The sequence below is a fragment of the Electrophorus electricus genome, chromosome 4, assembly GCF_041902795.1.
Source record: "Electrophorus electricus isolate QZ-2024a chromosome 4, ASM4190279v1, whole genome shotgun sequence".
Classification (NCBI taxonomy): Eukaryota; Metazoa; Chordata; class Actinopteri; order Gymnotiformes; family Gymnotidae; genus Electrophorus; species Electrophorus electricus.
In genome coordinates, this window is record NC_137500.1 from 27,744,747 (window position 1) to 27,760,785 (window position 16,039).

Consider the following 16,039-nt stretch of genomic DNA (forward strand, 5'->3'; position numbering starts at 1 on the left):
GAATGATGGTATCTTAATGGCAAGTGACTCCTGTCTGTCTGCTGGCTTCTTGAGCTATTATTTACCCTGGCAAATGCCTGTACACACTTGTATGGGCAGCATGCACATGATGTTCCATATTTCATTCCTCCTGTACTCATTGTTCCCTCCTTGACTCCGCCTTTACAGTGCTATAATTCCCATGATCCTTTTTGCTGTTGCCCATGCATTATTGTTTTTTTATGCCATTAGTTTGATCATGACTATAGCTTCCCCCCAAAATGATATTTATACATTTGATGTTTTTTGGCTACTTGAACATACAGCAATTCATTTGTGCATGATGTCAAAACAGATTCCATTCATGAGTTTCTCTGTGCGGATCCTATGTACTTTTCCTTCTGGATTGCTGTCTTATTCTTTCGCAGAGGCAATATCGTAGCTTATGAGGTTTATCCGAAGCGTGATCATTGCTGTTTGAAAACTTTACCCAATACCCTGCTTGGATGACTTGAAAAATAGTCAGCCATGGCAATTTTTGCTAGTCTCCTTGGAGACTTGTCAAATTGTGAAAGTCGTTATTGTTACTGATTTGTTTTTTGTTTGGAAAGTCATAGTGTTATTGTTGGTTGTTTTTCTGTTTATTGCTTTCTTCTGTTTGTGCTGGTGAGATTTTGTTTGTTTTTATAATTCACTGTCCACTGTGTTGGGTGCACAGTCTATGCAAGTTTACAATCCCATTATATTTCTTGAGCAGTTTAGTTGATTCTTTTTTTGTTTTGTTGAGATAATATGGGAATGATGGTATCTTAATGGCAAGTGACTCCTTTCTGTCTGCTGGCTTCTTGAGCTATTATTTACCCTGGCAAATGCCTGTACTCACTTGTATGAGCAGCATCCACATGATGTTCCATATTTCATTCCTCCTGTACTCATTGTTCCCTCCTTGACTCCGCCTTTATAATGCTATAATTCCCATGATCCTTTTTGCTGTTGCCCATGCATTATTGTTTTTTTATGCCATTAGTTTGATCATGACTATAGCTTCCCCCCAAAATGATATTTATACATTTGATGTTTTTTGGCTACTTGAACATACAGCAATTCATTTGTGCATGATGTCAAAACAGATTCCATTCATGAGTTTCTCTGTGCAGATCCTATGTACTTTTCCTTCTGGATTGCTGTCTTATTCTTTTGCAGAGGCAATATCGTACCTTATGAGGTTTATCCGAAGCATGATCATTGCTGGTTGAAAACTTTACCCAATACCCTGCTTGGATGACTTGAAAAATAGTCAGCCATGGCAATTTTTGCTAGTCTCTTTGGAGACTTGTCAAATTGTGAAAGTCATTATTGTTACTGATTTGTTTTTTGTTTGGAAAGTGATAGTGTTATTGTTGGTTGTTCTTCTGTTTATTGCTTTCTTCTGTTTGTGCTGGAGAGATTTTGTTTGTTTTTATAATTCACTGTCCACTGAGTTGGCTGCACAGTCTATGCAAGTTTACAATCCCATTATATTTCTTGAGCAGTTTAGTTGATTCTTTTTTTGTTTTGTTGAGGTAATTTGGGAATGATGGTATCTTAATGGCAAGTGACTCCTGTCTGTCTGCTGGCTTCTTGAGCTATTATTTACCCTGGCAAATGCCTGTACTCACTTGTATGGGCAGCATGCACATGATGTTCCATATTTCATTCCTCCTGTACTCATTGTTCCCTACTTGACTCCGCCTTTACAGTGCTATAATTCCCATGATCCTTTTTGCTGTTGCCCATGCATTATTGTTTTTTTATGCCATTAGTTTGATCATGACTATAGCTTCCCCCCAAAATGATATTGATACATTTGATGTTTTTTGGCTACTTGAACATACAGCAATTCATTTGTGCATGATGTCAAAACAGATTCCATTCATGAGTTTCTCTGTGCAGATCCTATGTACTTTTCCTTCTGGATTGCTGTCTTATTCTTTCGCAGAGGCAATATCGTAGCTTATGAGGTTTATCCGAAGCGTGATCATTGCTGGTTGAAAACTTTACCCAATACCCCGCTTGGATGACTTGTAAAATAGTCAGCCATGGCAATTTTTGCTAGTCTCTTTGGAGACTTGTCAAATTGTGAAAGTCATTATTGTTACTGATTTGTTTTTTGTTTGGAAAGTCATAGTGTTATTGTTGGTTGTTCTTCTGTTTATTGCTTTCTTATGTTTGTGCTGGAGAGATTTTGTTTGTTTTTATAATTCACTGTCCACTGTGTTGAGTGCACAGTCTATGCAAGTTTACAATCCCATTATATTTCTTGAGCAGTTTAGTTGATTCTTTTTTTGTTTTGTTGAGATAATATGGGAATGATGGTATCTTAATGGCAAGTGACTCCTGTCTGTCTGCTGGCTTCTTGAGCTATTATTTACCCTGGCAAATGCCTGTACTCACTTGTATGGGCAGCATGCACATGATGTTCCATATTTCATTCCTCCTGTACTCATTGTTCCCTACTTGACTCCGCCTTTACAGTGCTATAATTCCTATGATCCTTTTTGCTGTTGCCCATGCATTATTGTTTTTTTATGCCATTAGTTTGATCATGACTATAGCTTCCCCCCAAAATGATATTTATACATTTGATGTTTTTTGGCTACTTGAACATACAGCAATTCATTTGTGCATGATGTCAAAACAGATTCCATTCATGAGTTTCTCTGTGCAGATCCTATGTACTTTTCCTTCTGGATTGCTGTCTTATTCTTTTGCAGAGGCAATATCGTACCTTATGAGGTTTATCCGAAGCATGATCATTGCTGGTTGAAAACTTTACCCAATACCCTGCTTGGATGACTTGAAAAATAGTCAGCCATGGCAATTTTTGCTAGTCTCTTTGGAGACTTGTCAAATTGTGAAAGTCATTATTGTTACTGATTTGTTTTTTGTTTGGAAAGTGATAGTGTTATTGTTGGTTGTTCTTCTGTTTATTGCTTTCTTCTGTTTGTGCTGGAGAGATTTTGTTTGTTTTTATAATTCACTGTCCACTGAGTTGGCTGCACAGTCTATGCAAGTTTACAATCCCATTATATTTCTTGAGCAGTTTAGTTGATTCTTTTTTTGTTTTGTTGAGGTAATTTGGGAATGATGGTATCTTAATGGCAAGTGACTCCTGTCTGTCTGCTGGCTTCTTGAGCTATTATTTACCCTGGCAATTGCCTGTACTCACTTGTATGGGCAGCATGCACATGATGTTCCATATTTCATTCCTCCTGTACTCATTGTTCCCTACTTGACTCCGCCTTTACAGTGCTATAATTCCCATGATCCTTTTTGCTGTTGCCCATGCATTATTGTTTTTTTATGCCATTAGTTTGATCATGACTATAGCTTCCCCCCAAAATGATATTTATACATTTGATGTTTTTTGGTTACTTGAACATACAGCAATTCATTTGTGCATGATGTCAAAACAGATTCCATTCATGAGTTTCTCTGTGCAGATCCTATGTACTTTTCCTTCTGGATTGTTGTCTTATTCTTTCGCAGAGGTAATATCGTAGCTTATGAGGTTTATCCGAAGCGTGATCATTGCTGGTTGAAAACTTTACCCAATACCCTGCTTGGATGACTTGAAAAATAGTCAGCCATGGCAATTTTTGCTAGTCTCTTTGGAGACTTGTCAAATTGTGAAAGTCATTATTGTTACTGATTTGTTTTTTGTTTGGAAAGTCATAGTGTTTTTGTTGGTTGTTCTTCTGTTTATTGCTTTCTTATGTTTGTGCTGGAGAGATTTTGTTTGTTTTTATAATTCACTGTCCACTGTGTTGAGTGCACAGTCTATGCAAGTTTACAATCCCATTATATTTCTTGAGCAGTTTAGTTGATTCTTTTTTTGTTTTGTTGAGATAATATGGGAATGATGGTATCTTAATGGCAAGTGACTCCTGTCTGTCTGCTGGCTTCTTGAGCTATTATTTACCCTGGCAAATGCCTGTACTCACTTGTATGGGCAGCATGCACATGATGTTCCATATTTCATTCCTCCTGTACTCATTGTTCCCTCCTTGACTCCGCCTTTACAGTGCTATAATTCCCATGATCCTTTTTGCTGTTGCCCATGCATTATTGTTTTTTTATGCCATTAGTTTGATCATGACTATAGCTTCCCCCCAAAATGATATTTATACATTTGATGTTTTTTGGCTACTTGAACATACAGCAATTCATTTGTGCATGATGTCAAAACAGATTCCATTCATGAGTTTCTCTGTGCAGATCCTATGTACTTTTCCTTCTGGATTGCTGTCTTATTCTTTCGTAGAGGCAATATCGTAGCTTATGAGGTTTATCCGAAGCGTGATCATTGCTGGTTGAAAACTTTACCCAATACCCCGCTTGGATGACTTGAAAAATAGTCAGCCATGGCAATTTTTGCTAGTCTCTTTGGAGACCTGTCAAATTGTGAAAGTCATTATTGTTACTGATTTGTTTTTTGTTTGGAAAGTCATAGTGTTATTGTTGGTTGTTCTTCTGTTTATTGCTTTCTTATGTTTGTGCTGGAGAGATTTTGTTTGTTTTTATAATTCACTGTCCACTGTGTTGGGTGCACAGTCTATGCAAGTTTACAATCCCATTATATTTCTTGAGCAGTTTAGTTGATTCTTTTTTTGTTTTGTTGAGATAATATGGGAATGATGGTATCTTAATGGCAAGTGACTCCTTTCTGTCTGCTGGCTTCTTGAGCTATTATTTACCCTGGCAAATGCCTGTACTCACTTGTATGGGCAGCATGCACATGATGTTCCATATTTCATTCCTCCTGTACTCATTGTTCCCTCCTTGACTCCGCCTTTACAGTGCTATAATTTCCATGATCCTTTTTGCTGTTGCCCATGCATTATTGTTTTTTTATGCCATTAGTTTGATCATGACTATAGCTTCCCCCCAAAATGATATTTATACATTTGATGTTTTTTGGCTACTTGAACATACAGCAATTCATTTGTGCATGATGTCAAAACAGATTCCATTCATGAGTTTCTCTGTGCGGATCCTATGTACTTTTCCTTCTGGATTGCTGTCTTATTCTTTCGCAGAGGCAATATCGTAGCTTATGAGGTTTATCCGAAGCGTGATCATTGCTGTTTGAAAACTTTACCCAATACCCTGCTTGGATGACTTGAAAAATAGTCAGCCATGGCAATTTTTGCTAGTCTCCTTGGAGACTTGTCAAATTGTGAAAGTCATTATTGTTACTGATTTGTTTTTTGTTTGGAAAGTCATAGTGTTATTGTTGGTTGTTTTTCTGTTTATTGCTTTCTTCTGTTTGTGCTGGTGAGATTTTGTTTGTTTTTATAATTCACTGTCCACTGTGTTGGGTGCACAGTCTATGCAAGTTTACAATCCCATTATATTTCTTGAGCAGTTTAGTTGATTCTTTTTTTGTTTTGTTGAGGTAATTTGGGAATGATGGTATCTTAATGGCAAGTGACTCCTGTCTGTCTGCTGGCTTCTTGAGCTATTATTTACCCTGGCAAATGCCTGTACACACTTGTATGGGCAGCATGCACATGATGTTCCATATTTCATTCCTCCTGTACTCATTGTTCCTTCCTTGACTCCGCCTTTACAGTGCTATAATTCCCATGATCCTTTTTGCTGTTGCCCATGCATTATTGTTTTTTTATGCCATTAGTTTGATCATGACTATAGCTTCCCCCCAAAATGATATTTATACATTTGATGTTTTTTGGCTACTTGAACATACAGCAATTCATTTGTGCATGATGTCAAAACAGATTCCATTCATGAGTTTCTCTGTGCAGATCCTATGTACTTTTCCTTCTGGATTGCTGTCTTATTCTTTCGCAGAGGCAATATCGTAGCTTATGAGGTTTATCCGAAGCGTGATCATTGCTGGTTGAAAACTTTACCCAATACCCCGCTTGGATGACTTGAAAAATAGTCAGCCATGGCAATTTTTGCTAGTCTCTTTGGAGACCTGTCAAATTGTGAAAGTCATTATTGTTACTGATTTGTTTTTTGTTTGGAAAGTCATAGTGTTATTGTTGGTTGTTCTTCTGTTTATTGCTTTCTTATGTTTGTGCTGGAGAGATTTTGTTTGTTTTTATAATTCACTGTCCACTGTGTTGGGTGCACAGTCTATGCAAGTTTACAATCCCATTATATTTCTTGAGCAGTTTAGTTGATTCTTTTTTTGTTTTGTTGAGATAATATGGGAATGATGGTATCTTAATGGCAAGTGACTCCTTTCTGTCTGCTGGCTTCTTGAGCTATTATTTACCCTGGCAAATGCCTGTACTCACTTGTATGGGCAGCATGCACATGATGTTCCATATTTCATTCCTCCTGTACTCATTGTTCCCTCCTTGACTCCGCCTTTACAGTGCTATAATTTCCATGATCCTTTTTGCTGTTGCCCATGCATTATTGTTTTTTTATGCCATTAGTTTGATCATGACTATAGCTTCCCCCCAAAATGATATTTATACATTTGATGTTTTTTGGCTACTTGAACATACAGCAATTCATTTGTGCATGATGTCAAAACAGATTCCATTCATGAGTTTCTCTGTGCGGATCCTATGTACTTTTCCTTCTGGATTGCTGTCTTATTCTTTCGCAGAGGCAATATCGTAGCTTATGAGGTTTATCCGAAGCGTGATCATTGCTGTTTGAAAACTTTACCCAATACCCTGCTTGGATGACTTGAAAAATAGTCAGCCATGGCAATTTTTGCTAGTCTCCTTGGAGACTTGTCAAATTGTGAAAGTCATTATTGTTACTGATTTGTTTTTTGTTTGGAAAGTCATAGTGTTATTGTTGGTTGTTTTTCTGTTTATTGCTTTCTTCTGTTTGTGCTGGTGAGATTTTGTTTGTTTTTATAATTCACTGTCCACTGTGTTGGGTGCACAGTCTATGCAAGTTTACAATCCCATTATATTTCTTGAGCAGTTTAGTTGATTCTTTTTTTGTTTTGTTGAGGTAATTTGGGAATGATGGTATCTTAATGGCAAGTGACTCCTGTCTGTCTGCTGGCTTCTTGAGCTATTATTTACCCTGGCAAATGCCTGTACACACTTGTATGGGCAGCATGCACATGATGTTCCATATTTCATTCCTCCTGTACTCATTGTTCCTTCCTTGACTCCGCCTTTACAGTGCTATAATTCCCATGATCCTTTTTGCTGTTGCCCATGCATTATTGTTTTTTTATGCCATTAGTTTGATCATGACTATAGCTTCCCCCCAAAATGATATTTATACATTTGATGTTTTTTGGCTACTTGAACATACAGCAATTCATTTGTGCATGATGTCAAAACAGATTCCATTCATGAGTTTCTCTGTGCAGATCCTATGTACTTTTCCTTCTGGATTGCTGTCTTATTCTTTCGCAGAGGCAATATCGTAGCTTATGAGGTTTATCCGAAGCGTGATCATTGCTGGTTGAAAACTTTACCCAATACCCTGCTTGGATGACTTGAAAAATAGTCAGCCATGGCAATTTTTGCTAGTCTCCTTGGAGACTTGTCAAATTGTGAAAGTCATTATTGTTACTGATTTGTTTTTTGTTTGGAAAGTCATAGTGTTATTGTTGGTTGTTCTTCTGTTTATTGCTTTCTTATGTTTGTGCTGGAGAGATTTTGTTTGTTTTTATAATTCACTGTCCACTGTGTTGAGTGCACAGTCTATGCAAGTTTACAATCCCATTATATTTCTTGAGCAGTTTAGTTGATTCTTTTTTTGTTTTGTTGAGATAATATGGGAATGATGGTATCTTAATGGCAAGTGACTCCTGTCTGTCTGCTGGCTTCTTGAGCTATTATTTACCCTGGCAAATGCCTGTACTCACTTGTATGGGCAGCATGCACATGATGTTCCATATTTCATTCCTCCTGTACTCATTGTTCCCTCCTTGACTCCGCCTTTACAGTGCTATAATTCCCATGATCCTTTTTGCTGTTGCCCATGCATTATTGTTTTTTTATGCCATTAGTTTGATCATGACTATAGCTTCCCCCCAAAATGATATTTATACATTTGATGTTTTTTGGCTACTTGAACATACAGCAATTCATTTGTGCATGATGTCAAAACAGATTCCATTCATGAGTTTCTCTGTGCAGATCCTATGTACTTTTCCTTCTGGATTGCTGTCTTATTCTTTCGCAGAGGCAATATCGTAGCTTATGAGGTTTATCCGAAGCGTGATCATTGCTGGTTGAAAACTTTACCCAATACCCCGCTTGGATGACTTGAAAAATAGTCAGCCATGGCAATTTTTGCTAGTCTCTTTGGAGACCTGTCAAATTGTGAAAGTCATTATTGTTACTGATTTGTTTTTTGTTTGGAAAGTCATAGTGTTATTGTTGGTTGTTCTTCTGTTTATTGCTTTCTTATGTTTGTGCTGGAGAGATTTTGTTTGTTTTTATAATTCACTGTCCACTGTGTTGGGTGCACAGTCTATGCAAGTTTACAATCCCGTTATATTTCTTGAGCAGTTTAGTTGATTCTTTTTTTGTTTTGTTGAGATAATATGGGAATGATGGTATCTTAATGGCAAGTGACTCCTTTCTGTCTGCTGGCTTCTTGAGCTATTATTTACCCTGGCAAATGCCTGTACTCACTTGTATGGGCAGCATGCACATGATGTTCCATATTTCATTCCTCCTGTACTCATTGTTCCCTCCTTGACTCCGCCTTTACAGTGCTATAATTTCCATGATCCTTTTTGCTGTTGCCCATGCATTATTGTTTTTTTATGCCATTAGTTTGATCATGACTATAGCTTCCCCCCAAAATGATATTTATACATTTGATGTTTTTTGGCTACTTGAACATACAGCAATTCATTTGTGCATGATGTCAAAACAGATTCCATTCATGAGTTTCTCTGTGCGGATCCTATGTACTTTTCCTTCTGGATTGCTGTCTTATTCTTTCGCAGAGGCAATATCGTAGCTTATGAGGTTTATCCGAAGCGTGATCATTGCTGTTTGAAAACTTTACCCAATACCCTGCTTGGATGACTTGAAAAATAGTCAGCCATGGCAATTTTTGCTAGTCTCCTTGGAGACTTGTCAAATTGTGAAAGTCATTATTGTTACTGATTTGTTTTTTGTTTGGAAAGTCATAGTGTTATTGTTGGTTGTTTTTCTGTTTATTGCTTTCTTCTGTTTGTGCTGGTGAGATTTTGTTTGTTTTTATAATTCACTGTCCACTGTGTTGGGTGCACAGTCTATGCAAGTTTACAATCCCATTATATTTCTTGAGCAGTTTAGTTGATTCTTTTTTTGTTTTGTTGAGGTAATTTGGGAATGATGGTATCTTAATGGCAAGTGACTCCTGTCTGTCTGCTGGCTTCTTGAGCTATTATTTACCCTGGCAAATGCCTGTACTCACTTGTATGGGCAGCATGCACATGATGTTCCATATTTCATTCCTCCTGTACTCATTGTTCCCTCCTTGACTCCGCCTTTACAGTGCTATAATTTCCATGATCCTTTTTGCTGTTGCCCATGCATTATTGTTTTTTTATGCCATTAGTTTGATCATGACTATAGCTTCCCCCCAAAATGATATTTATACATTTGATGTTTTTTGGCTACTTGAACATACAGCAATTCATTTGTGCATGATGTCAAAACAGATTCCATTCATGAGTTTCTCTGTGCGGATCCTATGTACTTTTCCTTCTGGATTGCTGTCTTATTCTTTCGCAGAGGCAATATCTTAGCTTATGAGGTTTATCCGAAGCGTGATCATTGCTGTTTGAAAACTTTACCCAATACCCTGCTTGGATGACTTGAAAAATAGTCAGCCATGGCAATTTTTGCTAGTCTCCTTGGAGACTTGTCAAATTGTGAAAGTCATTATTGTTACTGATTTGTTTTTTGTTTGGAAAGTCATAGTGTTATTGTTGGTTGTTTTTCTGTTTATTGCTTTCTTCTGTTTGTGCTGGTGAGATTTTGTTTGTTTTTATAATTCACTGTCCACTGTGTTGGGTGCACAGTCTATGCAAGTTTACAATCCCATTATATTTCTTGAGCAGTTTAGTTGATTCTTTTTTTGTTTTGTTGAGGTAATTTGGGAATGATGGTATCTTAATGGCAAGTGACTCCTGTCTGTCTGCTGGCTTCTTGAGCTATTATTTACCCTGGCAAATGCCTGTACACACTTGTATGGGCAGCATGCACATGATGTTCCATATTTCATTCCTCCTGTACTCATTGTTCCCTACTTGACTCCGCCTTTACAGTGCTATAATTCCTATGATCCTTTTTGCTGTTGCCCATGCATTATTGTTTTTTTATGCCATTAGTTTGATCATGACTATAGCTTCCCCCCAAAATGATATTTATACATTTGATGTTTTTTGGCTACTTGAACATACAGCAATTCATTTGTGCATGATGTCAAAACAGATTCCATTCATGAGTTTCTCTGTGCAGATCCTATGTACTTTTCCTTCTGGATTGCTGTCTTATTCTTTTGCAGAGGCAATATCGTACCTTATGAGGTTTATCCGAAGCATGATCATTGCTGGTTGAAAACTTTACCCAATACCCTGCTTGGATGACTTGAAAAATAGTCAGCCATGGCAATTTTTGCTAGTCTCTTTGGAGACTTGTCAAATTGTGAAAGTCATTATTGTTACTGATTTGTTTTTTGTTTGGAAAGTGATAGTGTTATTGTTGGTTGTTCTTCTGTTTATTGCTTTCTTCTGTTTGTGCTGGAGAGATTTTGTTTGTTTTTATAATTCACTGTCCACTGAGTTGGCTGCACAGTCTATGCAAGTTTACAATCCCATTATATTTCTTGAGCAGTTTAGTTGATTCTTTTTTTGTTTTGTTGAGGTAATTTGGGAATGATGGTATCTTAATGGCAAGTGACTCCTGTCTGTCTGCTGGCTTCTTGAGCTATTATTTACCCTGGCAATTGCCTGTACTCACTTGTATGGGCAGCATGCACATGATGTTCCATATTTCATTCCTCCTGTACTCATTGTTCCCTACTTGACTCCGCCTTTACAGTGCTATAATTCCCATGATCCTTTTTGCTGTTGCCCATGCATTATTGTTTTTTTATGCCATTAGTTTGATCATGACTATAGCTTCCCCCCAAAATGATATTTATACATTTGATGTTTTTTGGTTACTTGAACATACAGCAATTCATTTGTGCATGATGTCAAAACAGATTCCATTCATGAGTTTCTCTGTGCAGATCCTATGTACTTTTCCTTCTGGATTGTTGTCTTATTCTTTCGCAGAGGTAATATCGTAGCTTATGAGGTTTATCCGAAGCGTGATCATTGCTGGTTGAAAACTTTACCCAATACCCTGCTTGGATGACTTGAAAAATAGTCAGCCATGGCAATTTTTGCTAGTCTCTTTGGAGACTTGTCAAATTGTGAAAGTCATTATTGTTACTGATTTGTTTTTTGTTTGGAAAGTCATAGTGTTTTTGTTGGTTGTTCTTCTGTTTATTGCTTTCTTATGTTTGTGCTGGAGAGATTTTGTTTGTTTTTATAATTCACTGTCCACTGTGTTGAGTGCACAGTCTATGCAAGTTTACAATCCCATTATATTTCTTGAGCAGTTTAGTTGATTCTTTTTTTGTTTTGTTGAGATAATATGGGAATGATGGTATCTTAATGGCAAGTGACTCCTGTCTGTCTGCTGGCTTCTTGAGCTATTATTTACCCTGGCAAATGCCTGTACTCACTTGTATGGGCAGCATGCACATGATGTTCCATATTTCATTCCTCCTGTACTCATTGTTCCCTCCTTGACTCCGCCTTTACAGTGCTATAATTCCCATGATCCTTTTTGCTGTTGCCCATGCATTATTGTTTTTTTATGCCATTAGTTTGATCATGACTATAGCTTCCCCCCAAAATGATATTTATACATTTGATGTTTTTTGGCTACTTGAACATACAGCAATTCATTTGTGCATGATGTCAAAACAGATTCCATTCATGAGTTTCTCTGTGCAGATCCTATGTACTTTTCCTTCTGGATTGCTGTCTTATTCTTTCGCAGAGGCAATATCGTAGCTTATGAGGTTTATCCGAAGCGTGATCATTGCTGGTTGAAAACTTTACCCAATACCCAGCTTGGATGACTTGAAAAATAGTCAGCCATGGCAATTTTTGCTAGTCTCTTTGGAGACCTGTCAAATTGTGAAAGTCATTATTGTTACTGATTTGTTTTTTGTTTGGAAAGTCATAGTGTTATTGTTGGTTGTTCTTCTGTTTATTGCTTTCTTATGTTTGTGCTGGAGAGATTTTGTTTGTTTTTATAATTCACTGTCCACTGTGTTGGGTGCACAGTCTATGCAAGTTTACAATCCCATTATATTTCTTGAGCAGTTTAGTTGATTCTTTTTTTGTTTTGTTGAGATAATATGGGAATGATGGTATCTTAATGGCAAGTGACTCCTTTCTGTCTGCTGGCTTCTTGAGCTATTATTTACCCTGGCAAATGCCTGTACTCACTTGTATGGGCAGCATGCACATGATGTTCCATATTTCATTCCTCCTGTACTCATTGTTCCCTCCTTGACTCCGCCTTTACAGTGCTATAATTTCCATGATCCTTTTTGCTGTTGCCCATGCATTATTGTTTTTTTATGCCATTAGTTTGATCATGACTATAGCTTCCCCCCAAAATGATATTTATACATTTGATGTTTTTTGGCTACTTGAACATACAGCAATTCATTTGTGCATGATGTCAAAACAGATTCCATTCATGAGTTTCTCTGTGCGGATCCTATGTACTTTTCCTTCTGGATTGCTGTCTTATTCTTTCGCAGAGGCAATATCGTAGCTTATGAGGTTTATCCGAAGCGTGATCATTGCTGTTTGAAAACTTTACCCAATACCCTGCTTGGATGACTTGAAAAATAGTCAGCCATGGCAATTTTTGCTAGTCTCCTTGGAGACTTGTCAAATTGTGAAAGTCATTATTGTTACTGATTTGTTTTTTGTTTGGAAAGTCATAGTGTTATTGTTGGTTGTTTTTCTGTTTATTGCTTTCTTCTGTTTGTGCTGGTGAGATTTTGTTTGTTTTTATAATTCACTGTCCACTGTGTTGGGTGCACAGTCTATGCAAGTTTACAATCCCATTATATTTCTTGAGCAGTTTAGTTGATTCTTTTTTTGTTTTGTTGAGGTAATTTGGGAATGATGGTATCTTAATGGCAAGTGACTCCTGTCTGTCTGCTGGCTTCTTGAGCTATTATTTACCCTGGCAAATGCCTGTACACACTTGTATGGGCAGCATGCACATGATGTTCCATATTTCATTCCTCCTGTACTCATTGTTCCTTCCTTGACTCCGCCTTTACAGTGCTATAATTCCCATGATCCTTTTTGCTGTTGCCCATGCATTATTGTTTTTTTATGCCATTAGTTTGATCATGACTATAGCTTCCCCCCAAAATGATATTTATACATTTGATGTTTTTTGGCTACTTGAACATACAGCAATTCATTTGTGCATGATGTCAAAACAGATTCCATTCATGAGTTTCTCTGTGCAGATCCTATGTACTTTTCCTTCTGGATTGCTGTCTTATTCTTTCGCAGAGGCAATATCGTAGCTTATGAGGTTTATCCGAAGCGTGATCATTGCTGGTTGAAAACTTTACCCAATACCCTGCTTGGATGACTTGAAAAATAGTCAGCCATGGCAATTTTTGCTAGTCTCCTTGGAGACTTGTCAAATTGTGAAAGTCATTATTGTTACTGATTTGTTTTTTGTTTGGAAAGTCATAGTGTTATTGTTGGTTGTTCTTCTGTTTATTGCTTTCTTATGTTTGTGCTGGAGAGATTTTGTTTGTTTTTATAATTCACTGTCCACTGTGTTGGGTGCACAGTCTATGCAAGTTTACAATCCCATTATATTTCTTGAGCAGTTTAGTTGATTCTTTTTTTGTTTTGTTGAGATAATATGGGAATGATGGTATCTTAATGGCAAGTGATTCCTTTCTGTCTGCTGGCTTCTTGAGCTATTATTTACCCTGGCAAATGCCTGTACTCACTTGTATGGGCAGCATGCACATGATGTTCCATATTTCATTCCTCCTGTACTCATTGTTCCCTCCTTGACTCCGCCTTTACAGTGCTATAATTCCTATGATCCTTTTTGCTGTTGCCCATGCATTATTGTTTTTTTATGCCATTAGTTTGATCATGACTATAGCTTCCCCCCAAAATGATATTTATACATTTGATGTTTTTTGGCTACTTGAACATACAGCAATTCATTTGTGCATGATGTCAAAACAGATTCCATTCATGAGTTTCTCTGTGCAGATCCTATGTACTTTTCCTTCTGGATTGCTGTCTTATTCTTTTGCAGAGGCAATATCGTACCTTATGAGGTTTATCCGAAGCATGATCATTGCTGGTTGAAAACTTTACCCAATACCCTGCTTGGATGACTTGAAAAATAGTCAGCCGTGGCAATTTTTGCTAGTCTCTTTGGAGACTTGTCAAATTGTGAAAGTCATTATTGTTACTGATTTGTTTTTTGTTTGGAAAGTGATAGTGTTATTGTTGGTTGTTCTTCTGTTTATTGCTTTCTTCTGTTTGTGCTGGAGAGATTTTGTTTGTTTTTATAATTCACTGTCCACTGAGTTGGCTGCACAGTCTATGCAAGTTTACAATCCCATTATATTTCTTGAGCAGTTTAGTTGATTCTTTTTTTGTTTTGTTGAGGTAATTTGGGAATGATGGTATCTTAATGGCAAGTGACTCCTGTCTGTCTGCTGGCTTCTTGAGCTATTATTTACCCTGGCAAATGCCTGTACTCACTTGTATGGGCAGCATGCACATGATGTTCCATATTTCATTCCTCCTGTACTCATTGTTCCCTACTTGACTCCGCCTTTACAGTGCTATAATTCCCATGATCCTTTTTGCTGTTGCCCATGCATTATTGTTTTTTTATGCCATTAGTTTGATCATGACTATAGCTTCCCCCCAAAATGATATTTATACATTTGATGTTTTTTGGTTACTTGAACATACAGCAATTCATTTGTGCATGATGTCAAAACAGATTCCATTCATGAGTTTCTCTGTGCAGATCCTATGTACTTTTCCTTCTGGATTGTTGTCTTATTCTTTCGCAGAGGCAATATCGTAGCTTATGAGGTTTATCCGAAGCGTGATCATTGCTGGTTGAAAACTTTACCCAATACCCCGGTTGGATGACTTGAAAAATAGTCAGCCTTGGCAATTTTTGCTAGTCTCTTTGGAGACTTGTCAAATTGTGAAAGTCATTATTGTTACTGATTTGTTTTTTGTTTGGAAAGTGATAGTGTTATTGTTGGTTGTTCTTCTGTTTATTGCTTTCTTCTGTTTGTGCTGGAGAGATTTTGTTTGTTTTTATAATTCACTGTCCACTGAGTTGGCTGCACAGTCTATGCAAGTTTACAATCCCATTATATTTCTTGAGCAGTTTAGTTGATTCTTTTTTTGTTTTGTTGAGGTAATTTGGGAATGATGGTATCTTAATGGCAAGTGACTCCTGTCTGTCTGCTGGCTTCTTGAGCTATTATTTACCCTGGCAAATGCCTGTACTCACTTGTATGGGCAGCATGCACATGATGTTCCATATTTCATTCCTCCTGTACTCATTGTTCCCTACTTGACTCCGCCTTTACAGTGCTATAATTCCCATGATCCTTTTTGCTGTTGCCCATGCATTATTGTTTTTTTATGCCATTAGTTTGATCATGACTATAGCTTCCCCCCAAAATGATATTTATACATTTGATGTTTTTTGGTTACTTGAACATACAGCAATTCATTTGTGCATGATGTCAAAACAGATTCCATTCATGAGTTTCTCTGTGCAGATCCTATGTACTTTTCCTTCTGGATTGTTGTCTTATTTCTTCGCAGAGGCAATATCGTAGCTTATGAGGTTTATCCGAAGCGTGATCATTGCTGGTTGAAAACTTTACCCAATACCCTGCTTGGATGACTTGAAAAATAGTCAGCCATGGCAATTTTTGCTAGTCTCTTTGGAGACTT

The 16,039-nt window shown here is 37.3% G+C and overlaps 21 non-coding genes across 21 annotated transcripts; all 21 read left to right on the forward strand.

Annotated features, from left to right (window-relative positions):
• Nucleotides 1-395: 395 nt before the first annotated feature.
• Nucleotides 396-536, forward strand: LOC145657731 (U4 spliceosomal RNA). The gene has a single exon (XR_014123606.1). It is a non-coding gene; the product is annotated as a U4 spliceosomal RNA (small nuclear RNA).
• Nucleotides 537-1,170: 634 nt separating this feature from the next.
• On the forward strand, nucleotides 1,171-1,311 carry LOC145657765 (U4 spliceosomal RNA). Its single transcript, XR_014123640.1, has one exon. It is a non-coding gene; the product is annotated as a U4 spliceosomal RNA (small nuclear RNA).
• A 634-nt stretch (nucleotides 1,312-1,945) lies between these two features.
• On the forward strand, nucleotides 1,946-2,086 carry LOC145657772 (U4 spliceosomal RNA). Its single transcript, XR_014123647.1, has one exon. It is a non-coding gene; the product is annotated as a U4 spliceosomal RNA (small nuclear RNA).
• A 634-nt stretch (nucleotides 2,087-2,720) lies between these two features.
• LOC145657766 (U4 spliceosomal RNA) lies at nucleotides 2,721-2,861 on the forward strand. The gene has a single exon (XR_014123641.1). It is a non-coding gene; the product is annotated as a U4 spliceosomal RNA (small nuclear RNA).
• A 634-nt stretch (nucleotides 2,862-3,495) lies between these two features.
• Nucleotides 3,496-3,636, forward strand: LOC145657687 (U4 spliceosomal RNA). Its single transcript, XR_014123563.1, has one exon. It is a non-coding gene; the product is annotated as a U4 spliceosomal RNA (small nuclear RNA).
• Nucleotides 3,637-4,270: 634 nt separating this feature from the next.
• On the forward strand, nucleotides 4,271-4,411 carry LOC145657826 (U4 spliceosomal RNA). Its single transcript, XR_014123700.1, has one exon. It is a non-coding gene; the product is annotated as a U4 spliceosomal RNA (small nuclear RNA).
• Nucleotides 4,412-5,045: 634 nt separating this feature from the next.
• LOC145657732 (U4 spliceosomal RNA) lies at nucleotides 5,046-5,186 on the forward strand. Its single transcript, XR_014123607.1, has one exon. It is a non-coding gene; the product is annotated as a U4 spliceosomal RNA (small nuclear RNA).
• A 634-nt stretch (nucleotides 5,187-5,820) lies between these two features.
• Nucleotides 5,821-5,961, forward strand: LOC145657803 (U4 spliceosomal RNA). The gene has a single exon (XR_014123677.1). It is a non-coding gene; the product is annotated as a U4 spliceosomal RNA (small nuclear RNA).
• Nucleotides 5,962-6,595: 634 nt separating this feature from the next.
• LOC145657733 (U4 spliceosomal RNA) lies at nucleotides 6,596-6,736 on the forward strand. Its single transcript, XR_014123608.1, has one exon. It is a non-coding gene; the product is annotated as a U4 spliceosomal RNA (small nuclear RNA).
• A 634-nt stretch (nucleotides 6,737-7,370) lies between these two features.
• On the forward strand, nucleotides 7,371-7,511 carry LOC145657681 (U4 spliceosomal RNA). Its single transcript, XR_014123557.1, has one exon. It is a non-coding gene; the product is annotated as a U4 spliceosomal RNA (small nuclear RNA).
• A 634-nt stretch (nucleotides 7,512-8,145) lies between these two features.
• Nucleotides 8,146-8,286, forward strand: LOC145657804 (U4 spliceosomal RNA). Its single transcript, XR_014123678.1, has one exon. It is a non-coding gene; the product is annotated as a U4 spliceosomal RNA (small nuclear RNA).
• Nucleotides 8,287-8,920: 634 nt separating this feature from the next.
• On the forward strand, nucleotides 8,921-9,061 carry LOC145657734 (U4 spliceosomal RNA). The gene has a single exon (XR_014123609.1). It is a non-coding gene; the product is annotated as a U4 spliceosomal RNA (small nuclear RNA).
• Nucleotides 9,062-9,695: 634 nt separating this feature from the next.
• LOC145657744 (U4 spliceosomal RNA) lies at nucleotides 9,696-9,836 on the forward strand. The gene has a single exon (XR_014123619.1). It is a non-coding gene; the product is annotated as a U4 spliceosomal RNA (small nuclear RNA).
• A 634-nt stretch (nucleotides 9,837-10,470) lies between these two features.
• Nucleotides 10,471-10,611, forward strand: LOC145657767 (U4 spliceosomal RNA). The gene has a single exon (XR_014123642.1). It is a non-coding gene; the product is annotated as a U4 spliceosomal RNA (small nuclear RNA).
• A 634-nt stretch (nucleotides 10,612-11,245) lies between these two features.
• Nucleotides 11,246-11,386, forward strand: LOC145657688 (U4 spliceosomal RNA). Its single transcript, XR_014123564.1, has one exon. It is a non-coding gene; the product is annotated as a U4 spliceosomal RNA (small nuclear RNA).
• Nucleotides 11,387-12,020: 634 nt separating this feature from the next.
• Nucleotides 12,021-12,161, forward strand: LOC145657673 (U4 spliceosomal RNA). The gene has a single exon (XR_014123549.1). It is a non-coding gene; the product is annotated as a U4 spliceosomal RNA (small nuclear RNA).
• Nucleotides 12,162-12,795: 634 nt separating this feature from the next.
• On the forward strand, nucleotides 12,796-12,936 carry LOC145657735 (U4 spliceosomal RNA). The gene has a single exon (XR_014123610.1). It is a non-coding gene; the product is annotated as a U4 spliceosomal RNA (small nuclear RNA).
• A 634-nt stretch (nucleotides 12,937-13,570) lies between these two features.
• On the forward strand, nucleotides 13,571-13,711 carry LOC145657682 (U4 spliceosomal RNA). The gene has a single exon (XR_014123558.1). It is a non-coding gene; the product is annotated as a U4 spliceosomal RNA (small nuclear RNA).
• Nucleotides 13,712-14,345: 634 nt separating this feature from the next.
• Nucleotides 14,346-14,486, forward strand: LOC145657777 (U4 spliceosomal RNA). The gene has a single exon (XR_014123652.1). It is a non-coding gene; the product is annotated as a U4 spliceosomal RNA (small nuclear RNA).
• A 634-nt stretch (nucleotides 14,487-15,120) lies between these two features.
• On the forward strand, nucleotides 15,121-15,261 carry LOC145657741 (U4 spliceosomal RNA). Its single transcript, XR_014123616.1, has one exon. It is a non-coding gene; the product is annotated as a U4 spliceosomal RNA (small nuclear RNA).
• A 634-nt stretch (nucleotides 15,262-15,895) lies between these two features.
• Nucleotides 15,896-16,036, forward strand: LOC145657693 (U4 spliceosomal RNA). Its single transcript, XR_014123568.1, has one exon. It is a non-coding gene; the product is annotated as a U4 spliceosomal RNA (small nuclear RNA).
• The last annotated feature ends 3 nt before the right edge of the window (nucleotides 16,037-16,039 follow it).